This window comes from Rutilus rutilus (assembly GCF_951802725.1).
Source record: "Rutilus rutilus genome assembly, chromosome: 10".
In the NCBI taxonomy this organism is placed as follows: domain Eukaryota; kingdom Metazoa; phylum Chordata; class Actinopteri; order Cypriniformes; family Leuciscidae; genus Rutilus; species Rutilus rutilus.
Window position 1 is genome coordinate 16,372,007 of NC_140215.1, and position 24,850 is coordinate 16,396,856.

Below are 24,850 nucleotides of genomic sequence, written 5' to 3' on the forward strand. Positions count from 1 at the left end.
TGGGCTATATTCGCCTGGGGTAGAGGAGAGCACAAACTAGGATCGTCCAGAGAAAAAACAATTCAGCACGCAGCGTGTATGTGTGTGTGTTTAATCGACCCCCCACCATGTGTTTTGAACCGAACCGTGAAGCTGCAGCTCGCCTGTGTTTAAAGGATGCAACATATCTACTAAAGACGCAGACCGGGTGCCCGCAGACAACACGGGATTATCCCGTATTCTGAGGAGCTGAGTAAGATCAGAGACCTCTTCAAACAACAGAGACTTCTGCCCGCTTGCAAAGGGAGCGGACAGCTGTCAAACCAACATACCAACCAATCATTTATATGCATATGAGGACAATGCATAGCGAGCTTCAGCACTGATGTCATAATTAAACCCAATTTCACAGCGTAATATATAAAACAATATTTGATTTGCGCAATTCTGCTCTAATTAAGGTTCACGGCTCAGAGGAACCGCATTTGCATTTTACGAGATATGAGTGGTGGGTAAACCTGATTGATATTGGCGTCTTCACGGAGAGCCGGGCCGCTTCCTGTAGATGAGATAACACACTCTCTCTTCCTTCCTGTGCCCTTCTGTTTGCTGGTCTTCCTGGCCTCCTGCCACAGCATGCTGTACAGATAATCAATGACCAGATCATGGCCGCCAGAGTCTGTCAGCGTGACTCAGCATTCGCCCATTTTAAGATCCGTCTCAGTCAGGTCTCACCTCAGAGTAAAGAAGCTACATATGAACTCAATTCAAGAAGACAAGTGGCTGTTGGTGTTAGGAGGCTCACAGGTATGTGCTGAAACTTTCCACATGAAAAGTCAACTATTATTTTCATCTCTTTCTTCCATCTATTGATCTGCATGCCTTCCAGATATGGCAAATCGGACAAGAGAAATGGTTCAGTACCCTCTTTCCTAAAAAAAAAAAAAAAGTGTGTGCGTGCAGCAACAAAACAAGGTTTTCAACAAAGACCACCATGCCATGCATGGCAGACAACCTTACACCCACCCACATAGGGGAATAGATTTTGTTCGCTTAAGGAGGCGGATTTGAGTAGCAAAGTAATATATGGAGAGAAAAAAAACAACAAGACAACAGAGAATCGCACAAAGCTAAGATGCTGCATATTTTCTGTTTTCATTTTCGGCTGCTTATCTATATGCATCTATATGTATTTAATGTAGTTATTTGACTTTTAATAGGGATGCTGAAGATAATGCATTAACTAATTAGATTAAGTATGTTTAATTCCATTAAAGATATTTGCATTTTTTTGCGATCTAATTAAATGATTATTGAAGCTCAACAAACATTACTTAGCAAAATACACAGTTGATAGGGATGTTATTGAGAAGGCTAAGAGAGGATTATCAATAAAAAATCGTTGCTACTTTATATATTATTTTACATTCTTTCCTTAAAAGAGAAACTTAATGCATTAATGAATATGTTGCATTTTGAAATAAATAAATGAAAGTTCTCACTTGCTGAATGTGTTGGAATAGTTTGGCACTGTCTGGTTGGACTGTGGCGGGTGCTGGGGTGGATTACTGGCCAGCGGTGGGAATGGGCTGAGTCCTCTGAGCCACTGCGGCACGGCAGATCTGCTGACCTTGCTGTTCTGCCAAGCCCCCTCAACCGGCATCTCAATGAGACTGTGCCAGGGTCCAAACTCCCAGGGGCTGCTATAGGATTTAATCTTTAAAGAAGCTGCAGATAGAGAAATAACAAAAGAGAGCAAATCCACGAAAATCTGTATGATACTGATCAATGCAGCAGACCCGCATCTACTATAAACACGCATTTTGTTAAATTGTTGCTATCGTCGCTGAAAAAACCTCTTAAACCAAAACCAGTTGCTGGTTTAATCTGGTTTTCGCTGCTTTTTGTCTCCCATTCTGGCCAAGCTGGCGTTTGTTTCTTCTGTGGAACACAAAGACATATTGAAGAAATGTTATTGTTCATATATCATGAAAGTCAATGGGGTCCAAAATAAGACTTTCATTGTATAAGAAACACTAATGCTTCGTCCCAGTTCGCCTACTTATACTACGCCCTAAAAGTATGTACTCTTTTTGTGAAGAAAAAGTTGAGTGTGTAGCAGAAGAGTATGCAAGCTTTGGGACACACCACATTGTCATCTTCCACGGACAGCTCTGTCGCTTAGTTACGTGCATCCTGTCACTGTAAAATACCGTGCCAATCATCTTGTCATAGTTAAAATCATCAACATTCAATTTAATTTAATTTCCTACAGTTTCGGAAATAAATGTAGTAGCACATTGATCTGCCAGTCGTGGGTCTTTCATGCGGAGAGCTCTCCTCATGTGTTTGCATTTTAAATAATGATACATTGCGGCAAAAGACTCGCACATCCGTCATATTTGTAGTTTTTTAACACTTTTTGGACATCCTCGTCCAACTCACAATGGGTTGTGGGCAATATTAGCCCTTAGAGTGTGCAGCGATCTGCACTTCGAATTCTAACCGTTAATAGTAGACCATCCGGGTATCTTTGGAATACTCATTTCCGACATACTACGATTTGGGACATACTAATTCTATTTTCGATAACTATTTAGGACGGATAGTATGTGAATTGGGAAGCACCGCGTAAGATATTTTTCAAAATATATTATTTTTTGTTTCACAGAATAAAGAAAGTCATGCAGGTTTAGAACGACATTAGGGTGAGTAAATTACCTTTCTCTTTTATTCAAATTCACTCTTGCAGTTTTTGAGAAACCAAAACCGTTTTACCATCTCCTTCTGCATACACATACACTTCTTAGCACACATACACACTCCCTCAGTGCCATGTAAATAGACCACTGCATGGGGAGAGATGTTGTACAACTCTGACTGACTCATGCACAGAACACTTTCAATCTTCCTCTCCACTCCATGCTTCGGCTGCCATCCCATAATCCTCTTACCGCCTGTGTCACACTGACATACATCCCCCCCCCCCCCCCCCACTATTCCCCCCATCTATCCCCCCCATCCATCCCTTTCTCAGCATTGGCAATGCACACTCACACCTCCGTGGCCATATCGAGTCAATTAATCGATGCTAATGTAATACAGCTCTCATCGTGCCACCATCGGGACGGCATCACGCCACTGATCGCTTCACGCCGACCGATCTGCTTACGGGAACCCAAGGTCACGGTTTACAGGTTGCAATGCATTTGAGTGTGTTTACAGCAATTAAAACGGGCAGCGTGAAGGAGAACGACAACTGTGAGTTTGGGGGTGGAAAGAGGGAAAACATGGGATTAATTGGCACATTATTGGATCACATGTCACTGTTGACAGGATGAGGCAGGTAAACATTTGAACTGGCTAATCGATAGTGCAAACACATGGAGGGCATGAAAAGAGATTTCAGATATGCTTTGAAAAGAATAGAGTAGAATAGAATAGAATAGAATAGAATAGAATAGAATAGAATAGAATAGAATAGAATAGAATAGAATAGAATAGGTCTGTTTGGAATTGATTAGCCAAGTATATTCTATAAGATATTCAAGGTGATTACCGTATTGGGAGTGTGGCCAAATTTGATCAAACCCCTAAAATAAACATTGAGTTACAATAGTTAAATGGCTCAAAGCTGTATTCCATCTGTCTATTCTACTGAAGATGGTCCCATTCGACAGACACTCTCTATGCACAAATCCTGACGTGCTCGGATTGCATTTTACGGCAGCTGATGCAGCCTGTGGAATCTGAGGAATTTTTTGTCTGGCACATATCTGACATAATTCTCACTGTATCGAATACCCATGTCTCATCCATTTGCTGCTATTTTCAGAGCAGATAGATGAAAGAAGGCAAACGAGAGATATAAAATAGAAGCACACATTCTAACATGAGTTATCACAGCAGATGAAAACTTGGCAAAGAGACGTAGGGATGTGAGAGCAAATAACCCCATAGAAAAGAAACATCACAAATTAAATCTCTCTAATTTTTCAATAGTTTACCCTAAACAGCAATAAGAACAAATGGAGAGGTAAAGTAGAGAAAAAGACATTTCACATGTCTCTCAAAGTGTGCAAATATTTTCTAAAAGTCTACTATCAACAGAGTATACATTTAAACATTTCTCATTTTTCCAAGACCAAATTAAGTGAGTTATGCAATCCACATTATTTGTATAATTCCAATTGTATAATTCTATATTGTTAAAGGAATAGTGCACACAAAAATTAACATCCTGTTAATTTAACTGTTTTTTCTATATACAATGAAAGTCTGTGGAGTCCACATTTCAGTCTAAGCCAGACAAGCATCTAAGATAAAGGTGATATTGAACAGTTGTGAAAAAATGTGACTCTTTTGTGGTCTTAAAAGTGCACCTATGCCAACAGAGGGACGCGTGTTTCTATCCGTCTCTTTGATTGACAGACAGGCCCGGGTAAGCAGGTCCTTTCAGTCTGCTTTTTTCTTTTGTCTGTAATTGTAGTCTGCCTCGACCCAGATTCCACTCCAAAATATATTTTAGAATAAGTTCATCCCCAAAATGACTTAATTATCATAGATGAAGGAAGTGAAGTTATATTGTTTCTTCACCATTTGGGTTGATCACATCCTGAGCAAATGGTCATCATCAATTGTAGAATGGGAATGGGTGTGGGACACAGAGAACCTTCTCAGACAATGGGGTGTCTCAACTTCATTAACATACAGACCACAGCTGTTACAAAAGGAGAAACTTCATTTACATTAAGAGTGGTAAACTGTAACAGAATAAAAGGTTTGAGATTAGGATGTTCTGGGTTCATTCTGACACCGGTGAACCTCATGTATACCTTGCCCCTGCTTCGCTGTAATAAACTTTCTTTTTGAGATCTTCGACGTCCACCTCATTTTTTCTTACACGTCTGATCTTTGATTCCCATGGTTACAACCTTGGGAGGGGAGATTTTTCGGCACAATGTGTTGGTGTATTTAATTCAGCAAAATGAATTTCAAAAGGGTTCAGCTGAGGGACCTAAATTCATTCTCTTTCTTCACAGTTCAGACTATTATTCAGGGGAGGACAGAGAAGGATTTATTGATGTTTCACAGCAAACAAAAGTCATTGATTATTGGGTTTGAGGCTTTTGGAATCATTTGTCAAAACGTGGACCATTTTTAACATGCTATCATAAGACGCTGATGGACTTTAAAAGATCCCGTTTTAAGATTGTTTGTCATTGACACAGTTTATGCTGTCAGGGGGCCGGTACTAAAAGTGGTTAGTCAAGAAGGGTGACTGGGTGAGACAGGGTTAGAGGGAGGGGTAATGGGGCAGATGAGGCAATGGCAGACATGACATCACTCTTTTATTTATGATCCCCCTCAGAACTAGGCAAAAAATTGCTCTGGTCCCCCCATCCACCTCCCTTCATGATGATACACTTTGTGTCACACTTTATCATAGTCACATGGTCCACCTAATGTGAACAGACAGGCAACTTCACTGATACAGACGGGGCCATTTTGGCCGCACTGACCTCAGTCTGCGTGTTTGTGAGTTATATGTAGCACATGGCCGATGGCTCTAAGGCTTCATTTTTGACAACAGCGCTGGTGATGTCGTCTCTCAGTCCTCACAGACATTACTTGCAGTAACTGAGGACAAAAAGGGGTAAGAGGTTTTAACGATTACAGTTATTATGACAGCATTATACTGTACACGTAACACAGAATTATGTAGCTTTCTTATGCAAGACGTCAACACCTGATCCACACGTTTAGTTTTTGGTTTTGGATGCTACACATCTCAAAAACATTTCCTGACCTTTCGGAATGACAAATGCGATGTTGGTGTCACCTGTGCTAACAACACCTGTGCTTTTTTTTTTAAAAAGCCATGTTTTTATCTTTCTCAAATTTCACCACACATCATTGTTTTTTAATATACATGTGTGGAAGATAATTTAGCTGCTAGCAGATTTAACATGCTGTACTATAAAATGTTACAGAGAGGTCAAATGTTACAGGTATTGCTAACTTTGTTAGTATTTACAGACTATATGATCAATACAGCACTTAAAACAGTTCAAACTTTCTCAAAACAGTATCTCTTTCTCATTATATTCTCATTTTTCTCAATATTCTCATTGTGTGCAATTTACAGATGTCAGGCTGCAACAATTAGCACTAGCTGCTGGATTAACCAAGTTGATTATAGCATTGAATTATCAAAGTATATTCGAAATATAAAATTTTGTTTTGGACACTAAGCTTGTTTGGGTTGTCTATGCTTGTCTGAGAATCTGGTCTCCCAGCTTGCAAGGCTGGGTTTTGGTCATTTTTCAACTAGTTGGCCATCTAAACCAGCTAAACACCAGCTTGCTCAGGCTGAGAAACCACCTCAAAACAGCCTAGATTACTTTAAAAATGTGTCTTTTCAGCAGGATCAGTAGCAAGTAAATTCGAAATCCTTGATCTTTTCTAACAAATAAAAAATTAAAAGTGCCAAATTTAGGGATACAACCGCATGGGGCAGTACCTTATCTACCCCTAAAAGGTCCATATTAGTAACTTGGAGTAGTAATATGTATCCTTAAGGTATAATATTAACCTTTTAGGCGTATATAAGGTACAACGTTGTCTCTTGCTGGGGTACTGACCTAGTGACAAGCTGTTTTACATCTTTTTTTAAGAGTCAGATGCATTTCTGAGAAGGGAAGGGATGCAGTGCCTCCTCAAAAAATTGCATGAGAAAATCCACAGTACAAAAATAAAATGCAAATATTTCGAAATATGACATTAAAAAGTGTATAAATCACTCATTTTCTAAAGTGACATTGTCCAACAGTGACATTAGCTGTCAAAGTTACAGTGAGAAGCTGCATCTCTTTTGCCTGCCCTGATCTCATTGAGTTTTAGTAGACCCCGTAAAGCATGTAATGGGTTTGGTGGGGGGTAATTGAGAATGAATGGGAAAAGTCATGTGAGAGGAGGCCATACCTCTATCGCTCTATGATTAGCTATTGCACTGTTCATGCGAAAAATCCCGCCACTTGTTTTCATGCACATTCAGCATTTGCAAATTGGTCTGATTGAATGAAAAATAGTTTTAATGGTTTTAAAGATTAAATAATGGTGCAGTAGTTTTAACACCACTGTGTATCCGGCTTTACTCTTTGGGTTAATGTAATTTCAGAGTCACCTGCTCCATAAAAAGTCACAAACAAAACTGTTTTGGTAATTTTATATGACTAAATGGACCTAATCTAATGGTAATAGTCGAAATTGTGGCTATGAAAAGTTTGACAGAAGTACGTAAACAGTTTCTTTTTTACACCTATAGATGTGTATGTCTCTGTGTGTGTTTATTAGTGTGCAGGAATGAGGGCAGAGAAAGAGACAGAGACAGAATGATGAGAGTAAAAGTAGGAGATAAAGAATGAGAGAGAGAGAGAGAGGAGAGAGAGTCAGCCTGTATTCTCAGGCTCATTCCATTTGCATCAGTGATTTAGCAGCCTTTCCAAAGCCTGCGACAAGCGTGCTCTCATTAATTAAAGTCCCTCGTTCTCCCCCCACGTCTGCACGCACTGGGTACTGCGGACTTATTCTAAATAAATTTCCACATAGCCATAAAACCTGTCCCTCAGGATTATCCCCCTTAGCACCCCCCACTCTCCATTCCTCTGTCTCCTTTCTCTCTTGATCTCACTCTCTTTCTTCCTCAGACTTTATCTTAAACTCGTTGCCTCTTGTTTTTCCTTTTGATCAATCTAGAGGAAAATTTTAAGGACTTAATGGAGTTCTCAATTATGTCGCCTTTTAATATCACCCTTTTCATAGATGTTAACGAAATGATGGATATTAAATGAGGATCAGGTTATTTGGACTGACTACTGTTTTCAGATTTTTGTATCTGATCAGTGTGTGACAGTAGGTGCTTTCGCACATACAACATTTTATCTGTGTTTAATATTTCTATTTAAAGGCCATGTGTGTTGTCAAATAACCAACAAACCAACTTAAGTTGCAATATCACCAAACGCATTATGTATTGATGATATATTTGAACAAAGCCATAAGATTAACGGTTTAAGGTTAGGATGCTCTGATGTGGTGTGGCACATACACAGAACAGCTAATCTAGCAATGTTACTGATATTTAACATATGAAAGTGGCTGTTTTTAAGATCTCCTATGAAACTCTAAAGAAGAAATTTGGGAGATTACCATGGTCTTTTTCTCAGGTGACAAATCTGAGAAATGGTAATCAAAGTCTCCATTTTCTCTCTATTTAATCTTAATGCTAATAATCACATTTGTGATTTTCCTTCCCTATAATACCTCTTCTCTCAGATTCCTCCCTTCTTTCTAAACTGCATCATTCTTCAACAGCCGCTATGGCCATGTTACCCATGATAACATTTACATCATCCAGACAAGCAATTGTTCACTGTAGCAACTCTCCATTAAGCATGTATATATGTGCTTGTTGACGTGTGTTTGCTGTGAGAAGACTCTGAAATTAATGGTTAGGACATCTAGAGCGGCTGACATATTAGTCCAAGGAGACAGAGGTAAGTCTCTAACCCCTCACCTCAATGCTCCCAAAGTCACCAACTCAGCGCTTTACACAAGAGTGTGTTCTCGTGTACACACACACACACACACACACACTATATACAAATAGTAGTTTTGCAGGTGCATGATCTCAGCATGTATTTGCCTCTCCCATTTATGTACAAATCTGTTTGTGTATCTTTGCGAGTGTGTGTAAAAAGAGAGAGCGCATATTTTAAAATGCATCTGGGAGTAAACTGCAATGGCAGGGCTTTTTGTTCACGTCCCCATGGGGCAGCAGTCACAAATGAGTCAGCAGCTAGTCGGATTTACAGCACATTGATTAAATTAGCATTCGTTCCAGCAGCAGAATATCAACTCATTCGACCAGCCTTGTCCTCCCACCCTCAAACACACAAAAACACGCACACACTCCAGCCGCGAGTCACCCAGCCAGGTTCGGCGGCCCAGTCCCCCCCCCCCCATCCATGACCTAGGAATTATTTATTTCCTCATGACAGGGAGCAAAAATTGACTCTGCAGCTTGGAAATAAAAAATGGACCTTAAGGAGACAGATCCAAGAAATGTATCTCTTTTGTAGGTCAGCGCCCAAGACCAGACCCCATCTGAAATCAAATATTGACTGGCCGTGGTAGAAGATAAGCTCAACTCTGAGAAAAGGCCCGAGGGTGAAACCCAGCTTGCTGACCTGTTCCTCTGTGATACGCATCGGGCCAATTAAACATTTTCTATCCAATTAATTTGCCAGGAGAAATTGTATCAATTAGCAGGGGAAAATAACAACACACTTTTCTTTGTTATTTCACTGTGCAACAACTCGTTTTTCACTTTTTCTTTTCCTCTTGTGGAAAAAAAATGTAAACATGAGCTGCCCTGATGGCTTTTTCTAAAGCAGTATTTATTTATGAATATTTAATCCATTAGTGAAAGCCCTTTGCAGAGATCGCCTGTAGCATATCATAATGAAGTCCTTATTTGAAAACAGCTCAAGAGATTAGTACTGGAGAAATGCTTTGTGCTTGTTGGTCCTTCAAAAGAAAAGAAGAACAAAAGAAAAGAGATGGCCTTGGCGATCAGATTAGTGGCTGAAATGAAAAACATGACAATCAAAAAGCCTCAAAGGGTTAAAGCTGATGTGTGTATTTTTGCCACTAGAGGGAGCAAAAAGAATTGTGATTATATTGTTTCCAAACAGGTTTTCTACAGTCCCATCTGCCATTGTTTAAACAAGAAGAGACCTGCGTCAAACTCACACCACTGGGCAAGCCACTATACACTTGTTAAGTTGAGACGTAAGGAGTACTGAATACTGTGATGTTTATGAGTACTGTTTATTCATATCACACATTTGAACTAAGAGTTTAAAAAACGTTACATTCATAAAAGATGAATTGCTGTCTGAGATTTTTGTATGGAAATACATTTTAGGGTCGAGATTTTTTAGGTAGTATTAAAGCCAAACTGTGCTGTATTACCCTGTCAGAACTAAAGAATTGGCCACATTCCACAAAAGTTGAATTGGAATGACAGGAAGAGAACACAAATGCATTATGGGAAATTAAGTTTCATGTAATATGAAATTGATTCATCTTAATTGTATTTACATTCAAATAATGAATTTCAATTTTGCATCCTGTTTGCTATACCTCAATTCAAGAATTTAAAAGACAATCTCATTTCAATCTAGTTCTAAAATGGCACACAACACTGCACAGTTTGTTTGTGTGGCATGGTTTGGAAAGGAGGGGGGTCGGGGGGTTGTTTCTTTCTTTCTCAGGGAACAAACTGACACTAAAGCTTGCCCACTTTGGGGAGCTTTTGAGCAGGCGGAAGGATTTGAGCAATGTTACAAATCAGACCTTACCCAACTCCACTAATCCAGGGTGGATTTTGGGTTTCAGGGGGGCTTCAGACCTCACATACACACGCTGCCCTGATCGGGGCTTTGTAGATAACACCTTACAAGGACAGACGAAATTTAAAATTCAAAATAGAGGCATTTAATTCCTTTATCTGCAAATTTACTTTAACAGTCTGTTTTTCATGCTTGTCATCAAAATTCTCGCCTGCTCCTCCCAACTCAATTCAGACCCCGGAACTGTGATTAAATAACATCTGAGCTATGCTTTCATTCACAGTGGATACATCTCTCAGCATGTCTTCGGTGTCCAGCTTTTTAAATGGATTACACTGTCAAAACCACTTATTCAGATTCATGATATCGGTGCTGGAATTGCACTTCTGTAACAGAAGTGCAAGCGTGTTTTTGCAGTTTTTGTTCCTTAATGCTACAAACTGACATCTACAGCCCATCCCGTTATGACATAAAAGACTTAAGTCAGAATCTGAGGCAGAGGCGAGTCACGAAGCAAGACACTGTGGTGCCGCTGACATTGGCTATTGATTTTGACGTCTGCTGCAGATGAAACTCCTGGCATGAATCTTCACGCATGGCTAAAGTGATGCTCAATGATCCCTAATGCTCACATAACGGTCAGGCAAAATGGATTTCGGATAAACGTTATGAGACCAGCCGTCAATAAAGGGCCTCGTTTATGAATTTTGTCTATTTGTCTGACTTGTGAACTGATTGATGGCCCAGCTCTCTCTATTTTTGTCTCCTACCTCTATCTTCTCTGACCCGGGGAAGTGTGGCTCAGCTGCCGAGGTGCAGGCGTAAGTTGGTTGGACAGTTGTGGACCCAGCTGCCAAAGGGACATATGTCGAGTAGATTCCGTAGGGTACTGTGATGGCACGCAGGGACTTGGCTCTTGAAATGACCAGCAGGGCATCAAAAATGGCACAATACGAATGCAGAGACACACCAGCGTGCCAATCATACTCATTTGCTCCCGCCTAAAGGGAACAGAATAACTTTGATCAAATGGACATGGCAAACTATTTCATGAATCTCAATCTATTATAGAGATAGTTCATCCAAATTCTGTGATTATTTACTTACCCTCATGTTGTTGCAAATCTGTATAATGTATTCTGTGGAACACAAAAAAATATATATTTTTGAAAAATGTCTGTGTTTTTTGTCCATACAATGAAAGTCAAAATTGTAGATAGTCCAAAGTTGTTTTGCACTTTCACCGTATGGAAAATAACCCTTTCTTTTAAGTTTAACAGAAGAAAGTAAAAACATGAGTTTTAAAATGATGTAAATGATGACAGAATTCTCATTTTGGGTGGACTATTACTTTAATACCCAATTTTTGGAGGCTTCTCTCACTTCTCTCTTCTATCTGTCATCGTTGGTAAATACCAGTCCCAGTATTAAATCTGCCGGCCTAATCGGGGTGCTGCACATGCAGACAGGGTAATGGTCAAGGTCTAGTGCAGATCTATTGGACTTTGTGTGCACTCAGGCGAACCCCTAACAAAATCTATTGCACCAGGGATTTTTGGGAAATTTCCCAGCAGTGTAGGAGCCTCGTTCATCATGCTGCTGGTGATAAGCAAGGTAGGCGTCACCAGGCCAGCAGTTAGATGGGCTTAGGGAGACAGAGCCTTAATATCCATCGATTCCCTTAGCTCCTGGTATTCATTATTTCAGCAGTGGGGTGTCTTCACCTTTCATGCAACCTAGACTCTTTTTTCCTTCAGAAGAAGACCTTGGCTTGAATACAGGACCATATGCTAATATGTTCGTTTAGTATGCAGGTATCATAACGATGCTGTGAATATCAATCAGAGCTTCAGACGGGCAAACGTGGCAACGGTGCCTTATTCTGTGTAAGAACGGCCTCAAGAAGCATCATTCATATTCAGTTGGCAGGTAAATTGACAGGTTTAGCACACACCCCTCGGTCAATGTCTGTTAGCATGCTCTTAAAACCACACAATAGTTCATTTTTGTCTTGTCTGATCCATTCTTGACCTGATTCAAGTCCTTCTCTACTAACTCATCAGTTCCATCCTGTCCTAATGTCTGTGCAGCATCCTGGACCAGATGTGCCTTAATGTGGTTATAGCCATAACAACGCCTAGAGCGTACCAGCTCTGCCCAATGTCAACAGTCGATATACTCTTCTCCGTATCCTCGTTATTGCCTCTGAGAGGCCCGTCTTTCCTGACCCTGCCCATAACACAATTAAAAAACCCACATTAGGCTGAACGAAGAAGAGTCTGATTCAATTAGGAGGGAGCTGATGAAGGCCAAAGCCTTTCAGCAAGCACATGCTCCTCCTTTTGTCACCTTTATAAGGTTTAGGGTCAGAATGGATTTGAAATAGAGAAAAGAGGCATGTATAATGCATTCAAGTAGAAAACTGTTTTATTTGGGAAAGACTTTGACCCTTGTGGTTGAGAATGGATGACGAGGACCAGGGTTAAGAAAAAAATATAATTGACTAGCTTTCAATTCATAAATGTGAATTTAAATTGAAAAGGCTACACCTCAAAAGAAGTTGAATTGGAGTTGAATTTGCATTAGAATGACAGGAAGAAATTCAAATCATTTCTAGCAGTCTTGTGCACTGCTGATAATTGAAATGAGAGAGCTTTCTTTAATTAAAATTCAATTTATGAGCTTGAACTGAATTTGAATTGAAGTAACAAACAGAAACTAGACCTAACATTTAAATAGGAGGACCTTCAAAAAATCTATAAAATAAGTTTAAAAAAGAACATTAAAAAGAATGTTTCTCAAGACAAAATCTGTTGGATTGACAGCCTTCGAAAGTTTTAAAAAGGCTTTAAAAAGTCTTGAAGTTTGTGGCTGAAGGTGTGAAGATTTAAAGGCCTTAAGGTGATGATACACAGGGCAACTTTTTGAGCAATGCTGCTGGGCAATGTTGCCGTTAACGGGCAACCAGATGAGACACAGGGCCCATGACCGATCTAAAATATCCAGATAGAAATGTATTGCCCATTTTCAATGGGAAAGTGCCCAAGCAACAATCGCTCAGCAAGATTGCCCAGCAACATTGCTCAAAAAGTTGCTCTGTGTATCGTCACCTTTACAGCCAGGGTGGATGAACACCTTCAAACAAGGCTTGTCCGAACTAATATTCAAAGTTTATCTGTACAGCCTTTTCTTAAGGTCAAAATGTGTTACAGTGTAAGAATTTCTTGGAATTTCCATTTATTCATCTCAAGTTCAAATCCAAAGGGCAAATCTGCATTGTGTTTGCTACCTTACTTCATATTCAAATAAAATTGAGGCGTTGAATTGGAATTTTAAAAATCAATTTAGTTCACAATAGGACGACAAGGACGAAGTGGGAAGTTGCAGAATAGCCAGCCGCAGGTTAAAGGTCAAGGGCAAAGGGATTATCTGGCACCTCTTGGCAAGTTTTAAAGGAAAGATTTATTGTCAGGGGCACTCTTGGACTAATCCGAATGTCTGAAAAGTTACCTCTGATCAATATATTTCTGCAGAGCATTAGAACAATGGAGATCATGAGCGTATGTCTTCATTCACTTCCTCTCGACCGCCATTTCACCTAGTTCACCTGTGAAGGGAGAATAAAATAAGATTCTGGATATTGGTAAATGGAAAAAGAAAATCCATTTATTTGCAGTGGCCTGAAGGCTAGTAGCACAACTACACCGTCTCTCTCAAGCTACAGAAAAAACCCTCACATCCCCCCAGCGTGATCACCCTACCGACTGTGGACCTCGGCTCCATCTACCAAACTCATGAGAACACATACACCTTAACCCTTTGTTTTCCGTCTTGCTCATTCTCATTTCCGTCAAGCAGCTTTCTGAATCCATTGCTCCGCACCATGACTAAATCCAAGGGCCAGGGATCAGGTTTTTCACCCAGCGAGGAGGAATTCACCTGTCAAGGTGCCTTTATACCAGCTCATTCTAAGCCCCAGGGCACCAGCACATTTACGGCACTGTCACAGTTTCATCTTTTATTATAGTAGCATGACCCATGTGGTAGTTCTGTCCGTACCCCTCACATCCTGGGAGATGGCGGGCACTCTGATCCCTATACGGAGCACGCAGAGAATTGGGAGAGGTGACGATTTGTGCCTCTCTATTATCAGTCCCTGCCAAGGAGGTGCAGGAGCTTTTCTCAACCTCTGTCCACCCGAGGGGAATGACTGTCTTGTCGAAGAGTTGACTTCCATTTCCCTTTCTTTATCGCACCACTGCTCGGCTGATTGAGATGATCTTTCTTGCTCGCTCGCTCTCTATTTCTCCCTTAAATCCCCCTCCAGAGGGAGCCACCACAGAATTAGGGCTTAACAGCTCCCCCAACTCGCATCCCTCCCCCCGTCTCTCTCCTGGGGACAGGGGCTCGGAGGTACGAAGTATAATTCTGGCATCCTGACCAAATAAGATAAGGGAGTCAGCACACATGCTCATCAACAGCTAGGCCCCATCAAATATTCATAGGCCTTGACGGACCCTACAGTAAAATGGCCAATTTGCCAGACTACAAATGGCACACTGAAACTGGTGGCTATGCTCCAACCCACTGGATATCCACAAGGGATCTGAAGGAAAGGGCAGCCTACCTCAGGACAGAACTTGCAGTTTTGGGTGAGTTTGTATCATGTTGCTGTCATGGACATGCTTTGAGGACATAGGAAGAGGGGAGCTAGAAGATGTGGAGATGATTTGGCGATAGTGGGAGGGGAAAAGAGAAAGAGATAGCGAGAGCGAAAGGGAATTAATGCTGTGGCAGCCGATACAGAAGGATTAGAGGAGGGAATGGTCAGCGGCAGCAGGCTTTAGCAGCGGGCTGATATTTCCAGGCAGGACTTATAGCCTCCAGCCTGTTACCAGTACACAAACACCAATTCACATAAGATTAGGATTAGAGCACCCCAAATCATATGTTGGAAATATACTATACAAGATATCCTAGGTATAATATTTCTAGCAAGCTTGTGCGCTGTTCATAATTGATTTGAGGATGCTTTTTAAATTTCAGTTCAGTTTCTGAGTTTGAATTTAATTTGAAATGTGCTTAAAGAAATTAATTAAACTCAATTAGTTTAATTTGAACAAGAAAAAGGAAAGTTTGACCATATAAAATCTGCTGGCTTGAGAGCTTTTTTTTGAAAGTTTAAAAAAAAAAAAAAAAAAAAAAGATTAAATTTTTTTTGACGTTTTCAGGCTGAAGGTTTGAAGTTTTAAAGGCCTTACAGACAAACAGATTTATGAAACAGGGAGGAAGAACAGTAACTGTAATTCAAATTCCATTGCAGATTCCTGTGGGGTGTGGATAATTCAATTCAAATTGAAAGGGAGCCAATTTATCAAATGTATATTTACCCAAACAATAGGCCTACCTGCTTTTTTTGTGGATTTCAGATGTGTGTACCACAGAACCCATATTGCCCACAACCACTTGTACTTTAGTTCTGGCTTTTGATTTTGTGATGACCGTCTTTCAACCATTTCTGAGAAATACAATCACGTTTAAGGAACTTTAAGGTAATGAATTTATCTACATGCTAACACTTGCATCCAAATAAAAACAATGCGTGACACGAAGGGCATGTGGTGTCAAGATGCAATTTAATCACATGGTAATATGTCTGAAAACTGGCATTCTGCCTTGCTACATACTCAGAAATCACTTACTTTTAGTGTGTAGAAGAAATATATATGTGAATAGAATAGGTATTCACTCCAAAATGTCCTCCTCGGTAGAAGCACACAGCAAACACTTTCCCTCTTTACTCTCTCTACCTTTGCCCTTCTTTACAGGTTTATATCTAATTCAAAAGTTGATGCAAAACATAAATTATCCATCATGACTGTTTTTATCACTTCAGTACATGGGTGTCAAATTCAGTGCTAATATAATCTGTGAAGTATAGGAGGCCATTTGCGACACATAAGGAATATTGAGACATAAACAGACCTTGCTCTTAAACCTCATGACTCTAGGCAGAGCTGGAGAATTATCTGCATAGACGCACAATGGGCTCTTCGGTATAACTCAGCCTGGTGCTCTGGAGTCACTGCAGCAGAGCCTTCAGCAGTTTCAATCCCCAAACACAGGTGCACATCACGGCCAAAAGAGCCTCTGTGGTGCCGGCTAAAATTGATAAACGTCGCTGTTTTTTTCTTTTTCTTTTTTTCTTACTTTATTGATGCAATATATATTCCAAGAGCTACATTGTAGTCTTTAAGATTCTTTTCCCTGCCTGGGGAGAAAGGAGGATAGAAAGAGAGAAAGGCTAGTGTTAATACATTACAAGACTGAAGTAATTCACCAGAGTGTTCATAAAATAAGTGCTCGTAAACCACACCTCTGTCAGGCTGGAGCAACTCCTTACAGAGGTGCCAAAAACTAAAGGCAGTGTAGCCAGGGCAACAAGGGCAACATGTAGTCAGCACGCACGCACACACACACACACACACACACACACTTTAAGTTTGGTGTCAGTAATAATGATTTCTGAAGGATCATGTGACACTGATGACTGGAGTGTCTTCAAAATTCAGCTTTGCCATGACATGATAAATTACATTATAAAACATACTGAAATAAAAAACAGTTATTTTAAAGATAACTTTAAAAAATTTCACAACATTTTCCTCTGAAAACAGTTGAACAGTTTTAATAGACTGTTATTGTTACTGTTATTAGTTTTAATATTACTTAGGAAAGCTTTTGGTCTGTAAGTTGAATCACACACATCACTTACTTCACATGTAAAAGAGTCTTTACATTGATTTTACTTTCAACCAAGCGTTATATTGCGGTTTGTTAATAAAGTTACCAGCCAACTGGCAAGTAACAAGCATTTGGAGCTTAGTAACTGTTAATTCTAGACACTACACACACATATATCACATTTACTCAAGTCATACTAGCTTAAACACACACACCTCACACATGGCTGCAACATGAGTGACCAGACTGGGAAAATTAGGTCACCTCAATAGAGAATAATTGGCAATACCAGAGGAGACAACAAGCCGTCAGACAAACTGCAGCACAGCGGGAGATCAGCAGAGGGGGAACTTTAGAGAGTAAATCTCTCTCTATCTCTCTCTCTCTCTCTCACACACACACACACACACACACACACACACACACACAGTGAGGTGCTGAATTCTCCCCTGGGTCAGGAAGCCATTCAGAAAGAAAAAAGAGGACTAAGAAAAGAGTCTGAATAATGACACTAGAAAAATGAAATGACTTGTGACCAAAGAATGGAGAGCTATATCAGCTAAACAAGAGGGGAACTGAAAGAGACAGAGACAATTGTGGGCAGAGAAAAGAAATTAGGATATCAGCTTGGTAAAGTAGAAGTGTGTGAAAGAGAGAGATTGGCTATGGAAACATAAATGGTACAATTTAATCGCTTTCCTCATGTACATGACAAAAAATGATGAGAACGTGCCCTGAACTATGTGGCCTTTATTAGAGCTATACGCCACATTACAGCTTAATTTCTGTTAAAGAGTGAACACACCAAATGAACAGAAGTGTATGATTTATGAATATGGTCCTGTGGCATGTGTTTGTACGATGCTTCATGCAGTGAGACAAGATTTAGATGGAACAAGCTTCAGCTGTGAACTGCATTTTAATTAGCTCAAATAACATGCAAATTCAAACAGAAGCTTTCATCCAAACGATGCAAACATGCATTAATTCTTTATGTCTTGTTGTTATATATAAGTAATTTTAGTACTTGAACTGAAACTTTTTTATTTCAGCTAGTACAACATTTCTAATTTTCATTTCAGTTTAAATTGATCAAATATTTATATTTAATTTCAGCTTTATTTCTATTAAAATAAAATAAAATAAAATAATATAAAAAAATGCTTTAATTACTTTAATGATCTATCTATCTATCTATCTATCTATCTATCTATCTATCTATCTATCTATCTATCTATCTATCTATCTATCTATCTATCTATCTATCTATCTATCTATCTATCTATCTATCACATGTGAAAGAATGTACTTAGATATTAGTGAGCAAAAAGATCTCATAGGTTTGGAGGCCAATCGATCTTGAAGTCCATACAGTGAGAGAGTGGGGAGCCATTTTCGCCTATGAGTCACTGGCGGACCATCCATTACCCATAAATGTTTGCGTGGGCAATTGTGCGCACATCACACCTACAGCCGCTTTACAGCAGACCAGCCGGCATTAATTGAGGTATTGAGAGAACGTCATTACCGTGGTAATAACTCAACGGCGTAAGTGATTGCGGCAAAAATGGCCGCGCCTCATTAGCTCCATATCTCATTGCTTAACAAACATGTAATTGAGTGCAAACGTATTTGCCTATTGGCCGATGGGTCCATTTTCAGCTCAGGGAGCTCTCCCCAGCTTGATAAAGAAACTAAATGACACTAGGAAAAAATGGTGACAGTACATTTTTTACATTTAAAATATGTCACTTGATTTCCTCTAAAGCCATTTGACTTTATCACATTTTATCAGTAATGAGTTTGTAATCAACGTATTAGGCAACATATCTGTCTGCATGTAAATGCATCGTAATAACTATTACGTTTTAAGGGTGTCTGCTCCAATTAGCTTCAAATAGAGCCATGAATCCAGTAGAACTGCTGCCAAATGGCCCAACGGCCCTGGCAGATGCAGCCCATTTAAAAGCACATTTCTGTCTGTCTGTGAGGGGACCGCGACTACCGGGTTGGACCCGGCTCACCGTCTTCAGCATTTATTTGGTCTCCATTATCTTTTATTTGCAGGCTGATGCTTTCACTTGGCGAGAGATCAGCTGTAATTCAGCCTCGCGGAGGCAGTGAGGGAATGCAGAACTGATAGAAGAGCGTGTTGTCCCCCAAACAGAGACACACTGGAATAGATGAAACTCGAACAGGTCTGTTAGGCTAAATAAAAACTGAGGTTTTGTTTTTTATGATCCTCTAACTCACTCCAGATTGACCCACTAAAACCACACTGCAATTCATAAAACAAACTGCTTTTTTTGTGTTTTTTTTTATCTTTTAGCCCACTCAAATTAAGTTTTCCTGGAGAGGAAACATGACAATGTATAGTAGGTGCTAAAACTTCATGCATATTACATGCTGTATATTTGAGTTTGTATTCAGCCATGTGTAAAGATTAAGTTATCATATAAAATGACACATGATTATTTGTGCTCAAGAATTAAGCAAAAGACATCACAAATCTCTGATTTCAGGAAAGCTGACATGCATTTCAAACAAACAATGTGCTAATGATCGTTATTTCTAGACAGGTTTTCTGGATTAAATTATTTATTTATTTGTTGTGCATATATCTGTGCAAACATAAAACTGGCTCTATTGTATATCAATGCAAAATCAGACAGGAATCAGCAATATCAGCATATGCTAATTATTATTTATGAGATCATGGAGCCTTCTCCATGCAGTGACATCACAACCAGCATCGCTTTGTCCTCCCGCTCTAAAACTTATTCCTGCGGCTCTGCGTTGTACACAGTATATACTGTATACTTATACTCATGCACATTAACATGACAGCGTATAGGAGATTGTGTTTCGAAACACACAAGATGCAGCCATGTATGCAGTACATGATTTAGTTTGCTTTCCTGACATCCCACACATCCAGATATGACATTTAACACACATTCAGTGAGGATAAAATGCAAATGAGAGAGTGAGAGTGAGAGAGAGAGAGAGAGAGAGAGAGGGGGGGGGGGGGGGAGACTATAAAAGAGTGAGCACAAGAAAAACATAAATGGATAGCAGTCAGTATCTCCCCAAAACCATATTTAAGATATGCAAATGACTTTCATAGTGAGGCACTTGACAACATGTTATTATGTCTCAATATACAAACAGAACTAGACAGAGAGAAAAGAGGGTGAAGAGCAGGGAGGACAGTAAGAAAAGAACTAACAGAGACAGAAAGAGTAGCTTTTTTTGAGCAGCTTTACAAACACTGACCAAGCCACATGGTCCAGACAGAGTCACAGCCGGAAAACAATTCAGAGAAAAACTCTAAATGATGAGGAGATGTGTTTGGCTATATTATCGCTAGAACAGATTTTTATGTTAAAAACCCAACAACACATGGTGCAGTTTCCAGGCCGTTGCTATGTGGTTACTAAGGTCTCCTGAGTAGTTTTAGTAGCTGTTTGCTGGGGCATTCTAGGTTTTTGCTATGCAATAGCTAAGTGGTTGTTAGGGTGTTGTAAGTGGTTGCTACGGCATTGCTAGGGTGTTGCTAGGTGATCCAAAGGGCTTTGCTAGATGGCCTTAAAGGGATAGGTCACCCTAAAATGAAAATTATGTCATAAATTACTCACCCTGGTGTTGTTCTAATGCTGTATGCGCTTCTTTCTTTTTTTCTTTTTTTTAATGCAAAAGTATCACAGAACGGTCCCATGCCACGTGTCATATATACCAAGTCTTCTGGGGTTATACGATATCAAATTTTATGTATTATTTAACAAAATCCTGACCTTGGCCGTTAGTATTCAGTGCACAACTACATGACGTGCGTGTTCGTTTAACTTTGTTTGCGTCGCAGTTCACTCCATCTCTCCCAGAAAAAGCACACAAGTTGTGAAAAATCAGGATTAACAAAAACCATAATGAAGGTGTAAAACATGACGATTCTGGAATGAAGAAATAATACAAACAATTTTAAATACAATAACCAAAAAACACAGCTCTTAAGGCACTCTGGTGTTGGGCGGCTCAATGCCTAGTGGGCTGACCAGTTGCCTGGGAGACAAGCATCCAAGGGGGACAGTAGGGGGGACGGAGCAGCGCCAATAATGAAGCTCCAGCACCTGCCAAAAGCTTAAATTAGAAGGAAACGCTGCAGCCAAATCCAGCCATGGGGAAAGGTCACAGGGAAAACGTTCCAAAGCAAATGCAGAAAATGCTGCAACCCAGGAGTGCGTTAGATCTCCCTAACCTGATAATACTGAAATGGATGGGATAGCACAGACAAAAGGACAATCTGCTATACCGTGCCGCTTTCTTTAAGCCCTGTGTTTAACCCCTCTCAGTAAAGCAGACGCTAGGCGGAGCTAGTCAAAATGTCAAATAGTAATAGATGGGAGAAATTTGCTCCAGAAAGAAAATGAATGTGCCTCAGATTTGCTGGTCATTCTCAAAAGGTCACCAGAAAATATTAAACACTGAGCGATCAAAAAGCAACCGGTAAAGACTGGAGATTGTGTAATCACTACTGGAGAGCATCTTCATCTTAAATTAAGGTTTGACGTTTATTAGGCGTTAAATGAATCAGATAATTAATTGATGCATCTTAATGGCTATTGGAATTACAAATAAGATTTTATGGCAGAATAAATGTCATGCTGCTGTTTGCTGGATTCTGACTAATGCTGGTGAGAAACCTGAAAATTATTTCCAGACAAGCTTTAGATACTATACTGCATTCCTCTGTTGTTCTGCATCTTAATGCATACAAAACCCACATCAACATATTGTACGAGCTTATGTTTATCAGTACATTGAAATTGAAGGGCTCATTGTACTTTATCTTTCATAACTGAAACCTACTTCCCCAGACCAAAACGACTGAAACTGGCTGAAAAAAAGAACTCATTCTAAACTTCCAGAAGTCATACCTTAAAGATATATTCAGTTGTAAGAAGAAGATAATAAATTAACACAAGATCATGAACATGTACTTTACATGTCAACAACGCCTCAGAAACTTGGCCTGCACAGTCACACTAAGGTAATAAGAAGTAGCAGAGATACTAATATTATTAAAAGCCATACTGTAAGAACTAATAATGTGGAAAATCGACCAAATCCTGCGCTTTCCTGTCTAGAGTAGGCTAACACCTACCGGCTGCATATTTTTCCAAATGATCCAATTGTTCAAAAAAGAGAGCTGAAGTTTATTTTCCAGATCCCTGAACGTTTCAATCCAATCTCAACAGTTTGTGTGGTACATTTCAGAGTGGATTGCTTTGTGAAACTGTCACAATGTGATGCAGAGAGGTTGTAATAAAAAAAATGGAGCAGATTTGTCCATATTATATCAAACTAGATACGGTTTGACCCAACCACAAAACTAAGTGGATCAAAGTTGATTTGTTTAAAACTGCAAATCATTTCACATAAAAAAGGCAGGCATCTACGTGGAAGTCTTAAAGACACAGCAATTTATTTATTTTTTTAAATGGCCCAGTTATTTCTAAAGGTCATAAAAAACTAAATTATAAATGTTTTTGGTGCACATTGACTAACCTTGGTTAACATTATAAATGTATCTTAGAGACAAAAAAAAGTATATAATCCCTTTATATTTATAGTGATGGCATAGCTTAATAGTTTCACACTAATAATTTCTTGCAATATAATTTAAATTTAGACCATCTGAAATGTGGCTGGGACATTTAACCAAGGCAGGGGTGGTCCGGCAGCACTGTTTGTTTTGGTTCCTTGAAGCGTGTTGTGCTGATTAAACTCATTATTGTAGTTGTAAACTGCCAGACCTGAATGTTCTCAGTATTGATCGTCTGCTGAGTGAAAGTTTGCTCTAACACCCTCAGGGCTTTCGTCCAAGATTACTATTGTCCTAGTATTGTCGGTTTCTCTCTTATCCTCTAGTGAGTGTTTAATTCTACAATATGTACAATTTTTGTAATAAAATATTCAAAAATCGCTTGTACAGTGTGATATATTTCCTGCAGTCGTGTACTTACAATATCCCAAAAGTTCTCAAAGATTTTTAATTTCAGAGAAATTCCAATTTTAAATAATAGCTCGTGCCTGTTGCCCTGTCCCACCTGTTGCCTGTCAATGACGTAATGTCTGCGTTATCCCTGGTTTCCACTCGTACTGCCATAGTAAACATGGCGACAGACGTGGACAACTGCGTTATGTCTCGCGGCACGCTCACGCTGTTGTTGTTTCGTTCAAACATTATGGACCGTGGCAAGCAGACTTTGGGACAAAAGGAGAACTAAAACGAGGATCAAAATCAGCGTGGCGTTTTCGAGATGCCGAGAGCTCCACGTCCGTGACAAACTTCGACTTGACAGAGACGCGCAAATGTAGAGGTGAGCAAATGTACATAAAACTAATCAATGTTATATAGCTCAACATGATGAAATGTTAGAATATGATCAGTATGTTATTCTAATGTTGATCTAGGTTACTGCTAGTCTCATACAGATAAACAAACACATAGAATAACATTATAACTTTCAACACACTCAAATGCAGTTTAGTGTAATAGTGTAGACCAAGTGAAACAGCGCTGAGTTACCTCACAAGTTTCATTCGTCTAATAAACTGACCTGTGTGAGTATTACTCAGCACTTGCGGGTAAATTAGTTCAGTAGAATGAAATGTCCTTATTCCTTTATATCCGAGGGGCTCGCATGTGATATCTGTCTCTCATTAGCTATCGCGACCTGCTTCATACCACAGTCATGTTAAAGACATCAATGTATTCACTCATCCATAAATGTTATTAGATCTTTCGGCATGACGGCAATTTCAATAATTCCGCTTATGCGTCATCAACCTACGCCTTTGTTATTGTAAGAGGTTAGCGACCCCTAGCGGTGAAAAAAATTACATATTGTAGCTAAAAAACACAAAAAAACCTGACCTTCATGTCATCTCTCTCCCATCAAAGCTTGTTGATGAAGACCAGTTCTATATCACTCAGGCTTACAGGCCTGTCCGCGGGCAACTTCATGTGAGCGTGACACGGGTGATCTGGGTCTTCGCGGACAATTATCAACAGGCTGTTTGATGGGCTGTCTCCTGTGAATGTCAGGGCCTCCTTTAGCAGGGAGGTAGAAGATCTGGCTGCGGCTTCACAGTGTGCTCAAAACTGCAAAGGAGGTGTGAAGGCAGAATAAGAAGACGTGCTGAGGTAGGCACAGCAGGAGGACTAAAAACAAGTCATTCGCATCACCATGGGTCCGGACCTAATATTAGCCATTGAGTCACGCCTGCACCGCAAAGTAATCCTGCATTTTTAGATTTTTCAAAACCTATGCTTCTCATTAATATGGCATCAATGATGTTGAGCATCTTCCTTGAGCACTTGAAATTACATTCACCTGGAATCCAGCTGAGAGCGGGTCTATCAGGGCAAGACTCTGGCAATGCGCCGGCTCTCACAGGCTGTTTCGCCGTATGGTTCTGCCATAAATAGAAAACTGAGAATCTTTCATTAATTTTAACTTAGTTGTATCGAGCGTGACCTGAATTAACATACCTAGAATTAAAGCATACTTTCTATGAACAGTTATCACATTAAAAAAAACATCTTAAAGGGATATTTCACCCAAAAACATGAATATTCTGTCATCATTTATACTCACCCTCATGTCATTCCAAACTCATTCTTCTGTGGAACACAAAACACAAAA

The 24,850-nt window shown here is 39.7% G+C and overlaps 1 long non-coding RNA gene across 1 annotated transcript; it reads right to left on the bottom strand.

The window, feature by feature from the left end:
- Positions 1 to 11,313: 11,313 nt before the first annotated feature.
- Positions 11,314 to 13,947, bottom strand: LOC311298888. Its single transcript, XR_014629013.1, has 3 exons — positions 13,908 to 13,947; positions 11,505 to 11,536; positions 11,314 to 11,398 (listed from the first exon to the last, which is right to left on the bottom strand). It is a non-coding gene; the product is annotated as an uncharacterized lncRNA (long non-coding RNA).
- Between the last annotated feature and the right edge of the window lie 10,903 nt (positions 13,948 to 24,850).